The following is an 18,060-nucleotide window of genomic DNA, read 5'->3' as shown; positions in this document are numbered from 1 at the left end:
CGTGTACAAGGGTTCCCTTTTCTCCACATGCTCACCAACATTTGTAATTTGTGGTCTTTTTGATGATGGCCAATTCTGAGAGAAGTGAGGTGATATCTCATTGTGGTTTTGATTTGCATTTTCCTGACCGTTAGCGATGCTGAGCATCTTTTCATGTTCCTGTTGGTAAGTAAACTTTTTTTTAAAAGAAGAGTTTTACAGAATAGTTGCCAAGATAGTACAGAGAGCTTCTGTACACCTTTCACTCAGTTTTCCCTACTGTTAACATTTTGCTTTAGCATTTAGCATTTTGCTTTAGTGTAGTACCTGGGCCAAAACTTACGAACTGATATTGATACACTGTTGCTAATTAAACGTCATACTTTATTTGGATTTCATCATTTTTCCCTCATGTCCCTAATTGTCTGCCCCAGGATCCCAGTCAGGGTACACATTATACTCAGTTGTCACATCTCCTTAGGCTCCTCTGGACTATTTCTTAGACTTTGCTAGTTTTTGGAGAGTTTGACAATTTTGAGGAGTACTGGTCTAGTAATTTACAGGATGGCCCTCTCTCTGAGGGGTTGTCTGATCGGCTGGACTGGAGTTACGGATATTTTGGAAGAATACCACAGAGGTCACAGAATACTACAGAGCCATTTCATGACATCACATCAAGGGTACATACGATGAACATGACTTATTACTGTGGATGTTGACCTTGATCACTGGGCTGAGATAATGTTTATCAAGTTCTACACTGAAAGATGATTCATTTCTCTCCTTTGCATACCAAACTCTCTAGTACTCATTATGTGTAGCTCATGCTTAAGGAATGGGAAAATGACTTTTTGAAATAAGATGGCATTAGTATCAGCAACAACAACAATAATATTTGTGAACCGGTTTTAAGGGCTTATCATATGCATATGCCAGTAGCTTTGTTAAAGCCTTATTCTGTATTAACTCATTTCATCCTCATAGCAGTTATGAGAAATCAAGGCTTCAAATACGATATGTCTGATATGACTCGGCTACTCATTGCAAAGGCTTCATCTTCAAAGCCAGCCTCTTTGATAAGCTCCCTTCTGCCCACCAGTAGGATTTCTAAATGCTTTGCTGTGGTCTGTGCAGTCTGATATATCCTACCTGATGAGTGAAAGAGTCTCTTACATTCTCAATACCTAGGCATTATTCTTTTCAGGTCCCATTGTAAGTTTGATGTACATCCTTGCCCATTCTCCAGGCCTGTGGTGCCCATCATGTAGCCTCTCAGATATTCAAGGGTGAGCCTGAGCCCCGCCACTCCCTGGGCCCATCCTCATGACTCAGCATGTTGTGTGACCTTGCCCTTCAGTCATGATGTTCACGAAGGCTCATCCTTCCTTAAGCTTCCAAATCACAACAGCATCAGCTTTCATCAGCTTTTATCTTTCTTCTCTCTCTGGTATTCTTTTGCAGTAAGGAATATTTAGCAGCTTTACATTTTGTAAAAAAACCCAAAAAACAAAAACTGCCTGCCTTTCATCATGAATGTTTTATTCTATCTAGTTGTGAAATCCCTCGAGAGAAAAGAGACATTTTCCTTGTGAAACTGCGACAGTGAACATCCTTGGAGACAGATCATTGTGCACAATTAATGACTTTGTGATTAACTTGTGCTTTTCTTCTCTGCTCCCCTCCATTTAATGTGGGTAATCAAGAATCAACCCAGCCTTAACTATTGCAAAGAGTTGCTCACTGAAGAATAATGATTCCATCTGTCCTGGGTTCAAAATCTTTCAGAGCCTCAAAGAACACATCAGCTCAAAAGACCCACAGTGTGTTTTTATCAGAAAATAAAAATGGCTGATGACCATGGAGATTGCCAGGCATGGAGTGAGTAAATAAAATAGCTTGGGTCTTGGGATCATACCTCTGTTCTCAGAGCAGTGATGCACTCTGTGACTTCAGTGAAGCCACTTCTCTGTTCCTGCACCTTCAGGTGTGACACCATATCCCTTTCTGGGAGAGGGGACCAGGATGAATGAAACCAGATTTCCAAGACATCGTGTGGCCCTTTTGTGAGTTAACTCCTCAGAGGTGAAAGTATCAATTGTTGCCACACTTTCAGTGACAGTTCAGGTGGTTCAGAAACAAAAAGCATGCTTCTGAAGGTCCTAAGTTGCCTTACTTAGGGATAAAAGGGAGGGTGAATCAATAGCTGTAGCTTCCTCTCAACAACTGCAGTTTGTTTATTACTATGATTCTGTTTGCAGGTCTGACCCAGGTTATTACATTAGGGCAGAATTTATCCTGTATTTGCCAGAAAACTAAGGAGTCTTATAAAACCTGTGGAGCAAAGGCCACAGAGCTCACAGATTCATGCCGGGAAGTCAGAGCTGCCCAGCCAGAACTGCCCTTAATTGCTGAAGCTCCAAGAAGTGAAAGCTGCAGTTTCTAGGGAAATTAATGTTTAATGATAAGCCAAGTGCTTGAAAGAGTTCAAGATGTAATAAATACTCCATGGAGGCAAGTTTATCCCCCTACCCCCCAATTTTTGCTTCCATTTCAGAGATAGCCACTAAAGCCAGATGAACTGTTTATTTTTTTCTAGAGTCTTCTTTCATTCACAAACTTTGCAATCATTGGTTGAGAGTCTAACTTTGATTCCCTCTGTTGGTTATTCTATTATGATTTCAGTCTTGGTCAGATGATGTTATTCATGTGTGTGAATGTGCTCCTATAGGCGACTCACTTGTAATGACAGCTGTGTAACACACCAGTGACTTCACACTTAGACCACTCATGTGCTTCACGTGCCTTGACAGTTATTACATAGTGTCCTGAAAGCCTCAAGAGAAAATGTGTATATTCAAGAGAGCAGAACAGTGGAAGTTAGGAGGGAAATGGGAAGAAAGAGAAAAAGCTTCTTTTCAATATAGGCATTGGATTTTGAATCAACCCCCAAAGGATTTTAAGACCCAGACTTTGGTTTAGTTGTTCCAAAAAGCTGATTTCTTAACTATTTAGTGATTAATTTCAAATGCTTATGTCAGTTTCACTTGTTATAAATGGAAAATGTGGAGGAGAAATGACTGGCCCAAGGTCTGACAAGTCATCAGACTCCAGACCAGAAAGCCAGGGTTTCCCTGGTGGCTGGTGCCATGTGAGCATCTCTGCTCTGGAGATCCAGGGCTACCTCACTAAATGAAACCATGTCCTTGCCCATCTGTGTGGGAGGCCACCTGATGAGGCATTTCCAACACACAGAGGATGGGCCTGAGTGCAAGAAGGATGACGTTCAGATCCCAGCTTTGCCACTTTGATAGCAACCTGCTGCTGCTGCTGCTGCTAAGTCGCTTCAGTCGTGTCCGACTCTGTGCGACCCCATAGACGGCAGCCCACCAGGCTCCGCCGTCCCTAGGATTCTCCAGGCAAGAATACTGGAGTGGGTTGCCATTTCCTTCTCCAGTGCATGAAAGGGAAAAGTGAAAGTGAAGTCACTAGTTGTGTCCGACTCTTAGCCACCCCATGGACTGTAGCCTACCAGGCTCCTCTGTCCATGGGATTTTCCAGGCAAGAGTACTGGAGTGGGGTGCCATTGCCTTCTCCGGAGAGCAACCTGAGATGCTATCAAAGTTCTCTGAACTGGTGGATAATGAGGCCAGCCTTGCACAGGCACTGTAAGTGGGCCAGAGTCAAGTGTGACTTATAAAGACAATTATATAGATTAACTTTGGGCTTTTTACTTTGGCGAGTAGAGTATGAAATCTGTTAATAAGAGGAAGATATGGATTGCTGGGGCAAAGCAAAAGGGACATTTTAGAGGCGGCAGGGAGATGGACATGAGGAGAGATGGAGCAGCAGGGAGGGTGTGTGGAGAAAATTTGGAGAGAAGACTGACATGCTTAGTAGTGGACTTAGTTTAAATTTTGTTGTGTGGAATAGGGTGTCATGCTGTCCTCTGTTCTGTGTGATACCTTCAGTTTAAAATAAAACCATTCATTACTAAGCTTTTTTAATCTGATGTGTGTGTGTGTGTGTGCACGCGCATGTGTGTGTTTGTGTTAGTAAGGAAAGCAGTGATGTTTTGAGATAGGCCAGGGCTCCAGGCGGGCAAGAGGCCAGTGTCAGAACACAGAAAGTGTGTCTGCAGCATGTATAACATATGCAGTGACCCTGACACATTGTCATGTCACATGCATGGTCCTGAATCAAGAACTATTCTGTAACTGTAGAGATTCTCTGATTATCATTTAATAGACTCAGATAAACAATGAATCAAATATTTATCACATTTACCATGTGCCTGGTACTGTGTTAGGCCCAACAGTGGATGTGACTCACTATCTGCTTGCTGTTGTTCTTCAGTCACTAAGTCACGTCTGAGTCTGCAACCCCATGGACTGCAGCATGTCAGGCTCCTCTGTCCTCGACTGTATCCTGGAGTTTGCTCAAATGCATGTTCATTGAGTCAGTGATGCCATCCAACCATCTCATCCTCTGTCATCCCTTTTTCCTCCTGCCCTCAATCGTTCCCAGCATCAGGGTCTTCTCCAATAATTCGGCTCTTCGTATCAGGTGGCCAAAGGATTGGAACTTCAGCTTCAACATCAGTCCTTCCAATGAATATTCAAGATTGATTTCCTTTAGGGATTGACTGGTTTGATCTCCTTGCTGTCCAAGGGACTCTCAAGAGTCTTCTGCAGCACCACAATTCGAAAGCATCCATTTTTCAGCGCTCAGCCTTCTTTATGATCCAGCTCTCACATCCGTACGTGACTACTGGAAAAACCATAGCTTTGACTATATGGACTATACTATCTGTTTCTACACCGGTCTATCTCTGTAGCCACACTATTACACACAAACCTAAATTCCCTGATGTAGAGAAGCTTACGTTACAGAGGGGAGGCAATGAAAATCACACGAGGATGTTGAAATACCAAGTGTCTCAGACAGACAAGAATTTCTAGTGGCTATTATTTTCAGTTAAGTTGGGCAACCTTCTGAAGGCTCCTCATCTCCCACAGTAAAGTTAAATTCCTTTCCATGGAATACAAGGCCTATGTGGCCTGGCCCTTGGTGACCTTAATGATCTCATCTCCAAGCCCTTTTCACTTCCTCAGTCACCCTGATCTCTTCCTTGTTCTGTTTTCAGAAACAGAGGAAATCCCCTACAGTAAGTTCCCTACATACGAATGAGTTCTGTTCCAGGAGCACATTTGTTAAGTCCAGTGTGTTTGTAAGTCCAACAGTTAGCCTAGGTGCCTAATTAACACAATGGGTTATATAATACTGTAATAGGTTTATAATACTTTCACACAAATAATACACAAAAAACAAGCACAAAAAGAAAACATTTTTAGTTTTACAGTATTGTCCCTTGACAATAGTAGTACAGTAGTAGTACAGTCCTGGCATACTGGGGCTGGCATCTTGTGAACAGGTAAGAAGAGTTACTGACTGGACAAAGGTGGGGAGGTGGGAGAACTGAAGGATAGTCAGCAATAGGGCATGGAGGACAAACTGCAATTTCACTCAAACCTGCTGTCAATGTAACATATTTGCATCTTTAAGCATTCACAACTTGAAGGTTCATATGTAGGGTATTTACTGTATTACCTCTGCCTCAGGACCTTTGCACTTGCTGCTCCTTGCTTAGAACATCTTTCCCTCCCTATCCGAACAGCCTACTCTCTCAGTTCTTTCAAGAATCTACTCATGTGCTATCTCATCAGAGACTCCTTCCTTGACCGCTGTCTACATCAGCAACCCTCGGCTCCATTGCTCAACACCTTATCCTGCAAGTTTTCTTCACAGCTCCTGGCATCACACTATCATCTAAAGCAAGGAAAGAGGAGGGAGGGGGGCAGTTATAAAATTTGTTGGAGGGCAGAGTTTACCCAGAATTCTCCAGCAGATTTCCACATTTACTTCAATGGCGAGAAATCTAACTTTATATCCCCTGGTAAATCCTAGCAGCAAGAGTAGCTACAAAAGTAACTGTTTAAGCTTCCCACCTCACATAGGGCTTCCCAGGTGGTGCTCGTGGTAAAAACCCACCTGCCAATGCAGGAGACGAAAGAGATGCGGGTTCAATCCCTCGGTCAGGAAGATTCCCTGGAGGAGGGCTTGGCAATCCAACTCCAGTATTCTTGCCTGGAGAATCCCATGGACAGAGGAGCCTAGTGGGCTTCAGTTCATAGGGTTACAAAGAGTCAGACATGACTGAAGGGACTTAGCGCACACACACCTCACGCAGATATGGTTGTTGATTTTAAAAATGTGCAACATGAGAGTTAAATTTTATTTGGGGCAAAATGAAGACTGCAGCCTGGGAGATAGCACCTTGGATAGCTCTGAGAAACTGCTCTAAGGAGGAGGGGGAAAGGTCAGTATATATAAGATTTTGGTGAAGGGGGAGTACATGCAATCAGGCATAAATTTTTCCAGAAGGTTTCTGCTAGTCTCATGACACTTTCTGCTAGTCACGAGGAACAGTCATTACTATGAAAGATTTTAGTGTTTATTTTAGATATAAGGAGATACAAGAATTGGGTTGTAAACCAACTCCTGAAAATATACTAACTATCTGAAGACCTGTCCTGCCAGATTTCCCCGCTGCCTGAGCACAGAGTGCCTCATTCCTGACCTCCACCCTGAACTCCTTTCAGCAGCTGCAGCAGCACATAACTGAATTCTTGTAGAGCTAGATGGCAAGTGCCCATGGCAAGTGCCAATTTGTAGTTAACATGAGCAAGGGACAAAGAGGTTTGAAATAAAAGCTATATTAGATGACCAACTTGTTCATCATGGTCAATACTATTTTTTTAGACTACATTTTGCAGATGGAGAATTGGAAGTCTTAGGATGTGTTGCTTTTCCACAGGCCTGCATACAGTGGTGGCAGAGCCAACTTTGCTAGTGCGTTCTGTTCTCTGAGCTTGGAGTCTGAGGTGTAACTTCTATAGTGCTCTATGTCATTTCACCGATGATGACCATTTATACAAGTTTGTTCAGTTGAGTTCAGTTCACTCGCTCAGTCGTGTCCAGCTCTTTGTGACCCCCTGGACTGCAGCATGCCAGTCCATCACCAACTCCCAGAGCTTACTCAAACTCATGTCCGTTGAGTCGGTGATGCCATCCAACCATCTCATCCTCTGTCGTCCCCTTCTCCTCCTGCCCTCAATCTTTCCCAGCATCAGGGTCCTTTCCAATGAGTCAAGTCTTCGCATCAGGTGGAGTTTCAGCTTCAGCATCAGTCCTTCCAGTGAATATTCAGGACTGATTTCCTTTAGGATGGACTGGTTGGATCTCCGGGACTCTCAAGAGTCTTCTCCAATACCACAGTTTAAAAGCATCAATTCTTCGGCATTCAGCTTTCTTTATAGTCCAACTCTTACATCCATGTATGACTACTGGAAAAACCATAGCCTTGACTAGATGGACCTTTGTTGTCAAAGTCTCTGCTTTTTAATATGCTGTCTAGGTTGGTCATGACTTTTCTTTCAAGGAGTAAGCGTCTTTTAATTTCATGGTTACAGTCACATCTGCAGTCATTTTGGAGAAATCTTCAAACCTTGATATAAGTTCACTGTGTAGTCATTTCCATCTTAAAGGTAGATCCTTAAGAAAAACATTACATACTGATTTGCTCAGTTTTTCCCTCTCCTGTCCCTCCTTCAATAATTTGCTTAAAAGCTGTGAAATATTCAAAAGAATATAGATGATAAGAGAAACAAATCATAATCAATGATTATTAATGGAGGGAAGGAGGAGAGAGGGTGAGAAGAAGGAAAGAGAGGCAGGAAAGACCTAAGGGTGATGATTTAGTTTTTAAAATTAATTTTTATTGGAATATAGTTGCATTACAATGTATTAGTTTTTACTGTACAGCAAGGAGAATCACATATATATACATATAGTTATGTGTGTGTGTATATATATATATATATATATATATATGTAGTTATGTGTATATGTATATCCTCCCTTTTTTGAATTTCCTTCCCATTTAGGTCACCACAGAACATTTAGCAGAGTTCTTTGTGCTATGCAGTAGGTTTTCATTAGTTATCTATTTTGTATATCATATCAATAGTGTATATATGTCAATCCCAATCTCTTAATTCCTCCCACCTCCCTACCCCCCACCTTTCCTCCTTGGTGTCTGTAAATATGTTTTCTGTGTCCTCACTGAATGAAAATTTCTACTCATCCAGGGTAATTTGCAAGCCAAAAAGCCAAGAACTCCAAGTCCTCCATTTTGTTAAAAAAAAAATGTAGTGAGTCATATTTCTTTTGTCTCATGTTCTTTTTCACCCAGAGCCTGGCATGAAGCATCAAGTCAGTTGTCAGGGCATCTCAACTCTGAGCCCAGTTATATCTGTGGCTAGAATAGGACCAAGCTGCTGGCATTGGATGCTAACTTAGGGGCTGTTTTTATAGAACATCTTTCACTACCCATAGATTGTCTTAAAGATAGGACTCTAGCCAGGGTTAGGGATAATGGGAATAACAAATAATGTAAAAAACACTGAAGCAAGGTCCATTAAGGCTTGGGTGCCAGCTCTGTCACTGTGATGTAAAATAAAAAGAACATAAAAAAAGACTCTTTCAATCTCTGGACATGAGTTTCTTCATCTCTAAAATGGGGGAATTAGGATAAATAATATTGAATATGCATTCCATCAGTTAGGATTGTTTGTTTTCAGGCAACAGAAGCCAGCAGAAAACTCAAACAATTGAAGAGAAAGCTCAAGGACCTATCTTGGAAGGGATAAAAGTGACAGATGTTTTGTGACATGGGAGTAGTAACTGATAATGCATTCTATTCCCAGGCTATTTCCAGGGCTATGCTTACTGTCTAGCCAGTAAGCATCAGATTGGCCTATGCTAGGTCTTTAAGGCCTCTCTGCAGGGGAAGGACAAGGACCTGCCTGATATTCTCCCAAAATAGTATCATTGGGAAGGAATCATTATTCCAAAAATTTGTGTTGGCATCTGTACATACTTTGATATGTGTGTATATATGAGCATGCATGCATTGAATATCAATTGTTCTTTAGTACAGCTCTAATCCATGACTTGGAAATGGCAGTGGATTTGGATAGTGGGTAAGGGTCAATTGCAGATCTGTTTATTTATACTGTGAAATTAGCAACAGGAAGAGGATTAGGCTTTGGGCAGACAAAAGCAATAGACGATCATGATCTGAGTCTGGCTCCTGGTTGAGCAACTTTGGTTCATCAATAAGAACAAAAATTTCCATTTATTGAGCACTTATGATACGCTGGAAATTTTGTGGCATACTCTAAGCCCATTTTTCTTTAATCTTCACAAATTAGGTGTCTGTTGTCCACATTCTTCACAGAAGCAAATGAGGTTAATTTACATGCACATATCTAGAAGGCATTAATGAGCAAGTTATTTCTTGGCAGCTCTGAAGAGGCTTCCCACGCCCCATTCTTCTTCCAGGAAAGTCCTCTTTTAACTGTTGAAGTGTTTTTCTTTAAAGTGATATGTTTAGAGCATCAGGATAGCATTTCTTGGGGGAAATTGATGACATTATGTCGTCAAGGAATAAAGTCATTGACACAAACTCTAATGCCTCTTTGTCCTCCACCTATTTCTAAAAACTCTCAGTGGCAATATTTGTACCGACATATTACCATTCCGATTTCCATACTACGTAATTCAATAAAGACAACGATAGCAACTTTGCAAGGCAGGGTATAACTAGACATTTTATTGTTTAGTCCTGAAGTAAATCTCTATTAACAGTGAATTCCAGTTAATTGATGTTCAAATGCAGCATTGCACAGTTCAAATGCACATTGTTTTAATAAATCACCGAAGTTCTCAGGTGCTTTGTCCATGAGAATAACTTAACATCTGCATCTATGCACTTGGCAGTCCTTGCCCATTGCATTCTGATTTGAAATGTGAAAATGCGTTTCCTTGTGCTCCTTGCCAGTGCAGTTCTATAAAACATGTCTGTAGGATTCCGGTCTTGGCTAACATCAGCCTCTGTGGATCTTCACTCTTCTTGCAGGTTACAGTGGCAGTGTTCTGTAGTTTCCGAGGGCCTCAGAAAATAATTTATTGTTTTACCCCCAAGGCTGTCCTGTCTCCATTACTTTCCACTTTCTTATAGAACAGGACAAGACTGAAAAAGAATGTAATTAAATGTTAAACTCATCAATGATTTTGGCTTGGTGGTGTAGCCCCGCCAAAGAGAAGCTCCTGCCAAACTGAATGACTTATTATTCCTATGTACCTTCATCTCTTTCATCTTGGTCTTTGCTCAAACTTGTTCTCTGACTGTTATGACTTTCCTCATTTCACTGGAGACCTTGTTAAAGTCCAGATTCCTGAACCTGATACAGTAGGTCTAGAATGGAACTGAACAATTTGCATTTCTAACAAGCTGCTTGGTGATGCTGAGGATCCTGGTCCAAAATCATAAATTTGAGTAGCCTTGTTCTTGCATCCATTATTATAAGAATAATTAAAGTGCTTGTGGAAGTCAATTCTGTATTATGATTTTAAGATGAGGATTTTAAAAATGAGATGTAACCATTCTCAAGGTGCAGACGAACATGTATGCACACATGCAAATGTCCAATTTATCACTTCCTCCTCTGGAGTAATTGCAAGTGAACTACAGACCATACATCAGGAGGAAACATGAAGTTAAAAATGAGTCTGCCTAGAAGACCTCTCCAGATAAACGGTGACTCTGAGCTTCCATTATGAAAGCTGCATGAGGGGCAGGTGCTGGAGCGTACACCTCTTCCAAAGTGGGACCTTGATATGAGATCTGCACTCTTGGGATCCCTAAAGGGTCACAGCTTCAAACTAAGAGGAAACAAGAAATGAACCCAGTGCTCAGGATGGAACAGCACTGAATGATGGGAAAACTAGAACACATGAACATTTCCTTGAGACTTCATAACTGTAAGTCATCCTTGTGTGGTTTTGCAACTGAATCACATTGCCTATAGGATATGAAATACTTCCAGAGGAGAATTTGATTATGGAAATCCCAAATTGTTAGCATCCCCAGGTGATTACAAGAAGAACTGCAGTTTTTCTCTGAAGGAATGAAGCCTTGAGCCAAGGTCTCCAAAATTGCTTCAAGTGAATTTGCAAGGAATCTGAATTCACAAGGGAGCACACACACATAAACGTAGTTACATGCAATATCCGTGGAAATAGGCATCATGGAAAAGAATGAGAAACAATAGTCAGCAAAATAGTACAAGACCTGTATGATTTTGGAATTACCAATAAGGCAAATAAAGGGACATCCCTGGTGTCCAGTGTTTAAGAATCCACCTGCCAATGCAAGGGAGATAGGTTCAATCTCTGGTCTGAGAACTAAGATTCTGCATGTTACAGGACGACTAAGCCTATGCGTGACGGCTACTGAGCCCTTGTGCTGCAACTACTGAAGCCCGCATGCCAAGAGCCTATTCTCTACAATAAGAGAAGCCACTGCAGTGAGAAGCCTCCATAATGAACTGGAGAGTAGCCCCTGCTTGCCGCGACCAGAGAAAGCCTTCACGTAGCAATGAAGATGCAGTGCAGCCAAAAATAAATAAATACTTTAAAAAAACTGGAAGATATTTTTTAAAAATGAGGCAAATAAAACAACAACTCTTTGTAGTATGTTTAAAGAAAAAGTGATTACATGAATCATCATTGTATTTCCCTATTACTTGCAAATAGTACTTTTTCAAACAATTTTAGTTGACTGAATGAAGAAAACAGATAACTGCTTCTGTAATAGAGATCATCAAAATCCAGGGTTTAAACAGTGTTAGAAGACAGTAGTCAATTATGTTCTCCCAGCAACAATCAGTTGGCATCAAGGAGTCACTTACCCCTAGAAGTTCCTAGATTAGTAATCCTATACATTCTCTGAGCCTGGAAGAGCATCTTGTCTCACTCAAAGGGTTAACCTTTCACAAACTTATATATTTAAGGGAACTTCTGAAGTGTCTAGGCTCTTTGTTGGTCCTGGGTACACATCTTTTCATTCTACAGATATTTAGAATTTTGAAATAAGCTGCTAAGTCACTTGAGAGTAGAAGAACAGGAATGGGGGGCTGCTTTGGCATATAAGAAATCTAAAACTTTATGACAGTTGAAAATAACACAGCATTTTTACCTGAAATTGAATTTAGAGATAAATTAGACTAAAGTCTTTAAACTTGGAATTCATAGACATTTGGGAACCCATTACTGGGTGGTTGTTGTTTAGTTGCTCAATCGTGTCTAACTCTTTGCGACCCCATAGACTGCAGCACGCCAGGCTTCTCTGTCCTTCACTATCTCCTGGAGTTTGCTCAAATTCATGTCCATTGAGTCAGTGATGCCATCCAACCATCTTGTCCTCTGTTGTCCCCTTCTCCTCCTGCCTTCAATCGTTCCCAGCATCAGGGTCTTTTCTAATGAGTCAGCTCTTTGCATCAAATGGCCAAAATATTGGAGCCTTATCTTCAGCATCATTCCTTCCAATTTATATTCAGGGTTCATTTCCTTCAGGATTGACTGGTTTGATCTCCTTGCAGCCCAAGGGACTCTAAAGAGTCTTCTCCAGCACCACAATTCAAAAACATCAATTCTTCAGTGCTTAACCTTTTTTATGGTCCAACTCTCACATCCATACATGACTCCTGGAGAAACCATAGCTTTTACTGAGTTTCAGGGGGTCTTTGAACTTATGGATCATAAAATTTGCATTTTTCTGAAGAAGGGATCCACAAACATCATTATATTCTCAAAAGGATTTGTGATGTCAACAAACGATATAGAAAGATTTTTTCTATGTTTTTCCAAGATAACGGATCCACTGTCACAATTTCACAGGTATGTCTTTATTCTGAGTGTCAATCATAGCCCAGGAGAAAAGCTTATCCATTCAAAAATTCCATCTTTAGTCAAGGCACCCAAAGAGTGGGTTATGAGTATTTCCAATCATTATCTCTCTCTCAGCAGATGAGAACATCTCTGAAGTTTCTTAAGCTTCTTCAGTAACTTGTTCTGAAACTTACTCATACTAAATATTTACAATTTCTTGTTTGCAAGGACATTACTGCACAGATGTAGATTTTCTCCACTGCACTTGGAGGGTTCTACTCCAGACCTCCAAACCCTCCCCACAGAGATCCTAAGTCTCCCTTCACTCACAAATACACACTTCTTTTGTCAGTGTTTGCATGGGGAGCCAGAACAAGGCTTTGACAATTTTTCACAGTTAGTCAAATGACTCTGAAACACTTATTGAGGCTGTTGAGAGTTGAGAATTATCTTTTCCTAAGAGTCACAATCAGTAGGTTTTCCATTAGCATTAGAAATATCTTAAAAGATAAGCAGCTTTCCTGCAGGTCTGTTTGTAAGTGTGGTTTGGTAGAAAGAACACAGACTGGGTGACTCTGGACTGCCACTTGCCAGAAATGGGACCTGAGCAAATCACTTAAACTTTCATATTCTTATTGTTAAGTAAAATGGAATCACCTTTAAAATGGATTAGGTATGATTTTGTGCAAACGTAGGCATTGGAAAAGGCCCTAATTTCATTGAATATTTGGTGAAAAATTGCTTTGCTGCAAAAGATCATACACTATGAAAAATGTGTGGTTTGGCACCTAAACCATTAGAAGTGAAATTGTAGAAACTAATAATGGATGATCCACTATAGAAGGAAAACTGCTGCTCATCTCACACAGGCTTGTTGTAAGGGGCTGAACAAGTTATAATGACTGAGGTTGAGGCAAAGTTTTAGTTATCTATGTAGCCAAGCTCTATCAGTTACCACTTGTGTGTGTTTGACTCAGTTTTTTAACCTCTCTGGGCATCCCCTTCATGATCTGTAATGTAGGAATAGTAATAGTACCCATCTCATAGGTACTTGTGAGGATCAAATGAGTTATTAAATGTGATGTGTTTAGAACAGTAGTAAGTTCTCAATGCTGAAGCTGAAACTCCAGTACTTTGGCCACCTGTTGTGAACAACTGACTCATTTGAAAAGACCCTGTTGCTGGCAAAGATTGAAGGCAGGAGAAGAAGGGGACGACAGAGGATGAGATAGTTGGATGGCATCACCGACTCGAAGGACATGAGTTTGAGCAAACTCCGGGAGTTGGTGAAGGACAGGGAAGCCTGGCATGCTGCAGTCCATGGGGTTGCAAAGAGTCAGACAGGACTGAGCAACTGAACTGAACTGAAGTTCTCAACTAGTACTATTTTTATTGTGACTGTCTACTGAAAAAAAAAGCACATCCTGAGAGTTGTGAGTTAAACTTTATTTGGGGCAAAGTGAGGACACAGTCTGAGAGACAGCACCTCAGATAACTCTGAGGAACTGCATTGAAGAGGTAAGGGAAAGGTCAGTGTTATACATGATTTAAGTGAAGGAGGGCATGTGCAGTCAAACATACATTTTGACAGAAGCTTGATGCTAGTCACGAGAAGCAGATGTCACTAATAATGATGTTAGTGCTTTTCTGGATATGAGGAGATATAGGAATTGGACTCATAAAATCTTCTCCTGAAAAAAATAAAAATAAAAAATAAATAAAATCTTCTCCTGAAAATGTCTGATATCTAAAGACTTGTTCTTCTGGTTTTTCCCTGAGCATAGAGTGCCTCATTCCTGATCTCCTCCCTAAACTCTTGGTGTGTGGAAATCAGTGGCTTCAGTGGCTAGTGACTTAATCCTTGTAGAGGCAGATGGCGAGTGTCCATATTTTTGTTGGCATGACCATTATGATTCATGCTCATCAGGGTTATTAGAGGTTTTGAGATTTACAGATGATCAGTGGTATTTTAAAAATTAATTTTTATTGAATGACCAGGTTGGCACCCAGCACAGAACAGGTGCTCAGTTCTGATTGAGGGAGTCCCCTGTTGGGTACAGGGCAGGCTCTTGAAAGCTTTGAAGTGAAGTGAAAGTGTTAGTGGCTCAGTTGTGTCCAACTCTTTGCAGACTGATAGTCTGTCCATGAAATTTTGTAGGCAGGAATACTGAAGTGGGTTGTCATTGCCTTCTCCAGGGGACCTTCCAAACCCAGGGATCAAACTGGGGTCACCTGCATTGCAGGTAGATTCTTTACTGTCTGAGCTACCAGCCTTAGGTGGCTTTGAATATCCTGGAGGTTCTGATGGCCCTGGCTCCTCCCCACCCACCCTTTGCCATCTAATCTTCTTGCAGAGGGAGAGGGAATATAAGAGAGTCTTGAGAACTACCAGGGTGACTCTGCTGTCGGCCCCTGCCTTCATCAGTGAGAAAGCTTTTGGCAGAATGAAAGAGCACAGCTGCAGGAAACAGAGAAGAGGAATTTGATGCATGGTCCCAAAGGGGAAAAGGGAAACTATCCCTGAGGTGTCAGCAGCCACAAACCTGCAATGAGAGATGCTGACAGACATGGGGCTTGTTCAGGTTTGCTGATGGCAGAAGAGGGTTAGATAGCACGTGCATGCTCAGTTGTGTCCGACTTTTTGTTGGATACAGTGAGCTGGTAATACGAGTGGTGATAAGTGCTGGTTGTCACTAATACCATCCTGCTCAGGACATAGGATCTGTGGGCATAGTTTGGGAACAGATGGCAATTGTACAGCCTCTCACTGCTAAATGGTTTTCACAGCTCACACCTTGGAGTGAAAAGTCCCAGGTTGTTCACTCTACTTACCAGTGAAATAACTTTGGTCAAGTGGATACCTTGTATGAATTTCCCTAAGTATAATCTCACAGACTGAGCAAGCCCTTCTTTTTTTCCCTTCCCTCTGAAGGTACCTGTCAACTCCCAGCCTCAAAAGAATATGGTATGCCATGTCTGTAGAGGATCAGGCATCTTTAGGAGGAGAATGGAATCACTATTTTACACTGGGCTTACTTCCCTCTGCATTTTGCTGACAGCATTGTTTTTGCCATACAGCTTATTAACAAGAGAAAAGATGCCAGGGGCACAGCAAATAAAATTCCTGAAAACTTGCTCAGCCTTAGGGGTGACTCCACAGCCTCTTGGGCCTTCCCCTTTGCTATTTTCAGTTGCATCCCTTTCTCTGGCTTGATGCCATATATTAGAAAATTGCTAGACAGGGGCTCTGTGAGGTTGCCTGTGCCAATTTCCATGGCAAGGGGTGATTCTGGGCCTGGGAAATGCTCCTGCCATTGAAATTATTGAGGTTCCCCAGTGCAGGTACCAAGTCCTCTGTATCACTGCTCCCAGGGCATCTTCAAAGTCCTTCAGCAAAACATAGAGCACACAGAAAAAATAAATCCACATGGGCCATTTTACTCCTTCAATTTTAATTCTTAGCTTTTAATGTTTATTTAGTAGGTATATGTGTCTAGATAGCCCAGTTGAAACCATTCCTATGTGAAGGACATTTCTCTCAGTAACAGTTAACACCACTGGGTGCTTTCCTGACCCAGGCATAGTGGCCAGTGGCTTACTTGCATTGACTCATTTAATCCTCTTACATTTCTGTGAGATAAATACCATTAGCCCTGTTTTACAGATGAGGAAATGGAGGCCCAAAAGCTTAAACCCTTGTCCAAGACTGTATGCTCAGTAGGTGTCAAGCCTGGGACTGGAACGCAGATCTACCAAACTCCAGAGTCCATGTTCTTTTTTCTTAAATTTTTATTGAAATGCATCATTGATTTACAGTGTTGTGTTTCAGATGTACAGCAAAGTTACTCAGTTATTTTCTCTTGCAGATTCTTTTCCATAATAGGTTATTACAAGATATTGAGTTCAGTTCCCTGCATGATGCAATAGGTCCTTGTCGTTTATTTTGTATGTTGTAGTGTGTATCTGTTAATCCCAGATTCCTAATTTATCCCTCCCCCTCTCTTCCTCTTCGGTAGGCAGAAGTTTGTTTTCTGTGCTTCTGAGTTTATTTCTGCTTTGTATTTAAGTTCATATAAATTCATTTTTATCATTTTTTTAGATTCCACGTATAAGTGATATCATATGATATTTGTCTTTCTCTATCTGACTTAACTTCACTTAGTAAGATGCTCTCTAGGTCCCTCCACATTGCTACCAGTGGCAGTATCTCATTCTTTATGGCTGAGTAGTATTCCATTGTATATATGTACATCCTCTCCTTTCTTAGTCGTTGAATGGGACTGTCACTCCACAGATTTCTCACTGGAGGCAGCAACAAGAACAACAAAGCAGCGTGATGCCTCAAGGCAAGGCCTCTTCATGCTGTTTGTGCCTGTGAGTCAGCTGAGTCACTGAGTTTCTAGTCCACTCTGTTTCTGGAGTTTAGTTTTTCTAATAGAATGAATATCTAGGACAAGGACATTGCATTAATTCTTAAGTTATTTCATAAGAAGCCCGTTATATTAGTGAAATACAGTCTAAATATGAGACTACTACAAGAAGAATAATGATATGTCCAAGTTCTTTATTTATTCCAGTTTATAGGAGGGTCACTACCTATATGTGTGTAATCTTCCTAAGAATCCACAGAGGTTGTAAGGGTGGAGTCCAAGGTTGCTTCACTCTGAACCAGTAGCTTAGGGTTACATTTTGCAGACAGGTAAAAATGAATCTAGTTCTCCTACATGTATGAATCCTGAGTGAGTTATTTAACTTACCTGAGCCTCAGTTTCTTTATCTGTAAGATGGGCATAATAGCCCCTTATGCCTATATATCCTCTATAATCCATTGTATTTGGTATAACCCTACCAAATAATAAAATTATGATAGTGGTAATAGTAACAATAATAACACAAAATCACTAGCTCAGTGTCTTCAAATAACAACAATGAAAATAATCAATGTCTGGTTGAACATTTGCTAAAATCCAATCTCTGTACTAAATATATAACTCCAGCAAGGAATTGCTGACTCCAACTTGTAAGATAATCATCATAACAACTAACATTTACTAAGCCTCTACATATTTTGGAAGCTGAAAATAATAGGTCTAGTTTTTATTTGTCTCTCTCTTTTATAGACACTTTGAAGAAGCAAAGCACACGCATTGTAATCAACAGGATAAAACCCTACCACACCTTTGCCCCCATCACTCTCTCCTCATTTGGTTTTGACACTTATTTAGCTAG

At 41.0% G+C, this 18,060-nt stretch overlaps 1 protein-coding gene and 1 pseudogene across 4 annotated transcripts in view; both read left to right on the top strand.

Moving 5' to 3' along the window:
* The window catches only part of PPP2R2B (protein phosphatase 2 regulatory subunit Bbeta), a 764,919-nt gene that overhangs the window by 180,204 nt on the left and 566,655 nt on the right, over positions 1-18,060 (top strand). The window lies entirely within an intron of this gene.
* Positions 1-18,060, top strand: part of LOC145510929 (Fanconi anemia group M protein pseudogene) — a 38,654-nt pseudogene that overhangs the window by 15,832 nt on the left and 4,762 nt on the right. The gene's annotated exons all lie outside the window — the stretch shown is intronic.

This window comes from Giraffa tippelskirchi, chromosome 6 (genome assembly GCF_054371585.1).
Source record: "Giraffa tippelskirchi isolate mGirTip1 chromosome 6, T2T-mGirTip1v1.2.pri, whole genome shotgun sequence".
NCBI classification, from domain to species: Eukaryota; Metazoa; Chordata; class Mammalia; order Artiodactyla; family Giraffidae; genus Giraffa; species Giraffa tippelskirchi.
The sequence above is the reverse complement of the archived record's forward strand: the minus strand, read 5'-3'. Positions and strand labels throughout refer to the sequence as shown.